The sequence below is a fragment of the Polyodon spathula genome, chromosome 32 (genome assembly GCF_017654505.1).
Source record: "Polyodon spathula isolate WHYD16114869_AA chromosome 32, ASM1765450v1, whole genome shotgun sequence".
NCBI classification, from domain to species: domain Eukaryota; kingdom Metazoa; phylum Chordata; class Actinopteri; order Acipenseriformes; family Polyodontidae; genus Polyodon; species Polyodon spathula.
In genome coordinates, this window is record NC_054565.1 from 1,329,770 (window position 1) to 1,335,967 (window position 6,198).

The window sequence follows — 6,198 nt, forward strand, 5'->3', positions numbered from 1 at the left end:
CATTATAATCACCTACTGGAAAACGTACTCTTCAGTCTCAAGATGTGAGAGTTATAGTCTGAACTGGGATGGATTGATAGATCATGATAAAAGAAAAAAAATATATACTTTTCGTAATTAGTGTTTGTTAGTTTTTGAGTCTTCAGTTTGCTATCCAGGGACATTTGTCAATATACAAAAAACGTCTTTTAAGACAGAGCAAAATGGTGCTCGTTACTAGCTGCGATGTAGTTCACATTGTGATTTGCTCGTAGTATTTTCAAATGTACAGAGGGTGTGTGCAGTGTGGTGCTCGTTACTAGCTTTTTGTTCTACAAAGAGGTGGATGAACTCCATGGGTGTGTGCAGTGTGGTGCTCGAAGTTACCATTATACAGGCTGGCTTGTAATTCACGTGCCAGTGTGGTTAAACTTTATTAAATATTAGGTTGCTGGTGTTTGGATGCATGCACTGTTTCTTCATACTACTTGAGCAAGTGGATCGGTTACTATCGTGAGGTGGAAATAACAGTAAGTAGACTCGTTACTAGCTGGGTTATGTGGTGCATCTCCATTAAATGCAGCATTTGCTCGTTACTAGCTGGGTGTGTGCAGTGTGGTGCTCGTTACTAGCTGGGTGTGTGCAGTGTGGTGCTCGTTACTAGCTGGGTGTGTGCAGTGTGGTGCTCGTTACTAGCTGGGTGTGTCGTTACTAGCTGTGTGCAGTGTGGTGCTCGTTACTAGTGGGTGTGTGCAGTGTGGTGCTCGTTACTAGCTATGTTGTCGTTTAACAGACACAGTGCAGTGTGGTGCAGTGTGTGTGCTCGTTACTAGCTGGGTGTGTGCAGTGTGGTGCTCGTTACTAGCTGGGTGTGTGCAGTGTGGTGCTCGTTACTAGCTGGGTGTGTGCAGTGTGGTGCTCGTTACTAGCTGGGTGTGTGCAGTGTGGTGCTCGTTACTAGCTGGGTGTGTGCAGTGTGGTGCTCGTTACTAGCTGGGTGTGTGCAGTGTGGTGCTCGTTACTAGCTGGGTGTGTGCACTAGCTGGGTGTGTGCTGTGGTGCTCGTTACTAGCTGGGTGTGTGCAGTGTGGTGCTCGTTACTAGCTGGGTGTGTGCAGTGTGTGGTTACTAGCTGGGTGTGTGCGTGTACTAGCTGGGTGTGTGCAGTGTGGTGCTCGTTACTAGCTGGGTGTGTGCAGTGTGGTGCTCGTTACTAGCTGGGTGTGTGCAGTGTGGTGCTCGTTACTAGCTGGGTGTGTGCAGTGTGGTGCTCGTTACTAGCTGGGTGTGTGCAGTGTGGTGCTCGTTACTAGCTGGGTGTGTGCAGTGTGGTGCTCGTTACTAGCTGGGTGTGTGCAGTGTGGTGCTCGTTACTAGCTGGGTGTGTGCAGTGTGGTGCTCGTTACTAGCTGGGTGTGTGCAGTGTGGTGCTCGTTACTAGCTGGGTGTGTGCAGTGTGGTGCTCGTTACTAGCTGGGTGTGTGCAGTGTGGTGCTCGTTACTAGCTGGGTGTGTGCAGTGTGGTGCTCGTTACTAGCTGGGTGTGTGCAGTGTGGTGCTCGTTACTAGCTGGGTGTGTGCAGTGTGGTGCTCGTTACTAGCTGGGTGTGTGCAGTGTGGTGCTCGTTACTAGCTGGGTGTGTGCAGTGTGGTGCTCGTTACTAGCTGGGTGTGTGCAGTGTGGTGCTCGTTACTAGCTGGGTGTGTGCAGTGTGGTGCTCGTTACTAGCTGGGTGTGTGCAGTGTGGTGCTCGTTACTAGCTGGGTGTGTGCAGTGTGGTGCTCGTTACTAGCTGGGTGTGTGCAGTGTGGTGCTCGTTACTAGCTGGGTGTGTGCAGTGTGGTGCTCGTTACTAGCTGGGTGTGTGCAGTGTGGTGCTCGTTACTAGCTGGGTGTGTGCAGTGTGGTGCTCGTTACTAGCTGGGTGTGTGCAGTGTGGTGCTCGTTACTAGCTGGGTGTGTGCAGTGTGGTGCTCGTTACTAGCTGGGTGTGTGCAGTGTGGTGCTCGTTACTAGCTGGGTGTGTGCAGTGTGGTGCTCGTTACTAGCTGGGTGTGTGCAGTGTGGTGCTCGTTACTAGCTGGGTGTGTGCAGTGTGGTGCTCGTTACTAGCTGGGTGTGTGCAGTGTGGTGCTCGTTACTAGCTGGGTGTGTGCAGTGTGGTGCTCGTTACTAGCTGGGTGTGTGCAGTGTGGTGCTCGTTACTAGCTGGGTGTGTGCAGTGTGGTGCTCGTTACTAGCTGGGTGTGTGCAGTGTGGTGCTCGTTACTAGCTGGGTGTGTGCAGTGTGGTGCTCGTTACTAGCTGGGTGTGTGCAGTGTGGTGCTCGTTACTAGCTGGGTGTGTGCAGTGTGGTGCTCGTTACTAGCTGGGTGTGTGCAGTGTGGTGCTCGTTACTAGCTGGGTGTGTGCAGTGTGGTGCTCGTTACTAGCTGGGTGTGTGCAGTGTGGTGCTCGTTACTAGCTGGGTGTGTGCAGTGTGGTGCTCGTTACTAGCTGGGTGTGTGCAGTGTGGTGCTCGTTACTAGCTGGGTGTGTGCAGTGTGGTGCTCGTTACTAGCTGGGTGTGTGCAGTGTGGTGCTCGTTACTAGCTGGGTGTGTGCAGTGTGGTGCTCGTTACGGCTATGTAAGTCTCTACCAGGTGCTGGTTTTTAATGTTTTCCTTGGTTCAGAGCTTTTCAGCACAGCCGCTAGCTTTTTGAAGTAACAGTTCAGATGTTGGAAGAATGCTGCACGTTTGCTTTTGTGAAGGCTGAGGTGTAGTGTATTGGCAGTTTTTCTTTAGTTTTTTAATATAAGTTGACAAAGTCGCAGTCTGGCAGCATGTGAAGCATTTCATCACTAATTGGGTAAATGCAAACAATTTCACTTGCACAGCTGAGTTGAATTTCTATTGTGCCTGAAATCTCAAAGTGTATAAGAGCTTCTTGAAGATGCCAGTAGTGTAAAGCATGTAGGGCTGTGTATGCTTACCTTTTTTATGTAGCATTTTTGATCAAACTGTTAATGGTAACTGAGCTGACCTAGCTGTAATGGGAGCTATTCTGACGTGGATGTTGCCCCCTAGAGAGTAGGCAATAGTACACAATAAACAATTTGATAGCAAATACATTTTCAGTTTTAAAAGTCTTATTTTGGGGGAGAGATGTCTGGGTATACTTGTGCAGTATTATAAGGAGCGTGATTTATTTGAGGGCTGGTTTATGTAATTTAGGGCAAGTTGAATTTGGTTTATTTTAAGTGACGGCCAGTTTTATTTACATCTGTTCTGTGTTTTTTTTTTTTTTTTTTTAATCCTGATTTTATCAAACAGAAATGAATAAGCTTGTTGTAATGAGTGGGGAATTGATTCATCAATCCATCTCTAGAAGGTGACGTGAGGAATTATTTACATCAGGGTTCTGACTATTGCTCAAATAAGTGCTGAATGTAAAATCTCTGTTTGGATTTGTGATTTTTTTTTTATGTGCAGGGGCTTTCCAACAGGAGGATAGAGTAATGTGTTATTTTAACAATGAATAAATACATTTTTTTCATAATTGAGTTTGGTTCGTGTGGTATTTGCTTTGTTCTTTTTAAATGAGTGTTATGTCCTGGAATATACTGGCTAAGGGCAGCCCGACTGCTACAGTCTAACAGTCTGTGTCTACTTGGCTTACACAGATACAGCTTGAACCCAGTTTGGAAAAAACTGAACAAACAAGTGGGATCATCCATTCTACTTGTTACCTTTATTTATTTATTTATTTATTCCTTCCTTCCCCCATAGTTTAGACTGCTGTATGTTGAAGTCACCAAATACCACTTCACAATAAAACCAACTGACACCGGTGCAGGCTGCATGCAGCTAGATTGCAGCAAGTTGTACGTTTTTGGGAACCAGCATGAACCCCTATAAGGAATATCACCCATAAAACACATTTTAAAACCTTTTCTAAGTTTCTTTTTTAATAACTAGATGGTGCATGGAATGTACAAGGACAGTCTTGCATATAAACTCTGAACAGTGCTGTGAGAGGGTGGTGGGCATTCACTGACACATTTTTATCTGCAGAGGACGCTGTTGTCCATGGCAACAGTAATCAGGACCACAGGGTTAACAACACAGGTAGACAGTCACAGGTCCAGTGCACTTGCAAGTGCTGAAAAATAATATTCCATAACCAAAGGCGAAAGCAAGAGAGAAAATTAAACACAGTAATAAAACTACCAACAAACGCCCCCCCGCACCACAAACCAGTCAGCTTGGGTCTCTAACCTACGCTCTGCTATTCACTGTACACTGGGGTGGCCAAGGTTCCCCCAGCTCCCTGCACACGTACGTAAAAATTATTTGTATTTCTCTTCTATTTAATATCGTCTGTCTTCCTCAGCCATGCTTGCTTGTCCCATTCTCTCGTTTCAGCCACTGGTGTTCCTGCCTTGGCTTATTTACACCGGCTTCCTAACCCAGTGTCACTGCGTTTCCCCTGTAATGGCCACCCGAATGGATAACAACATAGTTCTTATAGGTCCTGCTGATGTACAGGACCGGATGCTCGCTTCCCCGCACCTCCAGAGACAACACTGCCCCAAGACCTGTCGCTAATGCATCTGTCTGCCTGTAACCCGGGCTACATAGCACTGGCTTGCTACAGAGCCTGTGCTTCAGAGCAAGAATGGCCTTCTGGCACAGCTCCATCCAGTGGACTATTTGGAGCAGATTTCTGGGTGGTCCGTCAAGGGAGTAGCAAGCATGGCGAAGCTCGGGATGAACTTCCTATAATAGCCCTCTAGTCCAAAGAAGGAGTGCACCTTGGTTTTGGTCGTAGGGATTGGCTACTCAGCCAAGGCTTTCATCTTTGTCCGATCTGGCCACTCCCAACTCAATACCCCAAATATTCCGACTCACTTCACGGGCACATTTCCTTGGGTTAGCAGTGAGCCCAGTCTCCCGCAAGGATCGCAGCACCGCCGCGACTTTGTACAGGTGACTCGGCCAATCCTCACTGTGGATAACCACGTCATCCGCTGCAAAGTGGTTGGTGCTCCGTGCAACCCAAAGGGCTTGATCCTGAATTGGTGTAACCCGAAGGGAGTTTGTAACAGGACCTACGAGCCCTGTATATGAAAAGAGGGCGGGGCAAAGCCCTGTCAAATTTTTTATATGTATTTGACGAGCGAGGTGCCATTCGCCACATAATTGTTTGTTTTTGTTTTTATTTTGCATTTGTTTATTTTAGAACAGGGTCTGTCCCTGGGGCCAGTAAAGGGGGTGATGCTGGAGTAGCACTGTTTCCAGGCAGCATAGCGGACGTTGGTTCGGCTGCCTGGTACTGCTCTGCCAGTTGGATCGCCTGATCCAGGGTGGCGAGTGCCTGCCGTTGCACCCTTTGGCACGGCTCTGGAGCCAAGCACTCCAGGAACTGCTTGACTTCAATCACCTCCACCCAACACTCCAATAAAACACATACAGAGAAGCCTCCCGAGACCAACCCTCCACTACAACATACAGAGAACCCCCCGAGACCAACCCTCCACTACAACATACAGAGAACCCCCCGAGACCAACCCTCCACTACAACATACAGAGAACCCCCCGAGACCAACCCTCCACTACAACATACAGAGAACCCCCCCGAGACCAACCCCCCACTACAACATACAGAGACCAACCCTCCACTACAACATACAGAGAACCCCTGAGACCAACCCTCCAATACAACATACAGAGAACCCCCCCGAGACCAACCCTCCACTACAACATACAGAGAACCCCCCGAGACCAACCCTCCACTACAACATACAGAGAACCCCTGAGACCAACCCTCCACTACAACATACAGAGAACCCCCCCAACCCTCCACTACAACATACAGAGACCAACCCTCCACTACAACATACAGAGAACCCCCCGAGACCAACCCTCCACTACAACATACAGAGAACCCCCCGAGACCAACCCTCCACTACAACATACAGAGAACCCCCCGAGACCAACCCTCCACTACAACATACAGAGAACCCCCCCGAGACCAACCCTCCACTACAACATACAGAGAACCCCCCCGAGACCAACCCTCCACTACAACATACAGAGAACCCCCCCGAGACCAACCCTCCACTACAACATACAGAGAACCCCCCGAGACCAACCCTCCACTACAACATACAGAGAACCCCCCGAGACCAACCCTCCACTACAACATACAGAGAACCCCCCGAGAACCCCCACTGA

At 48.7% G+C, this 6,198-nt stretch overlaps 1 protein-coding gene across 7 annotated transcripts in view; it reads left to right on the forward strand.

The window, feature by feature from the left end:
- Positions 1-6,198, forward strand: part of pum1 (pumilio RNA-binding family member 1) — a 507,081-nt gene that overhangs the window by 373,099 nt on the left and 127,784 nt on the right. The gene's annotated exons all lie outside the window — the stretch shown is intronic.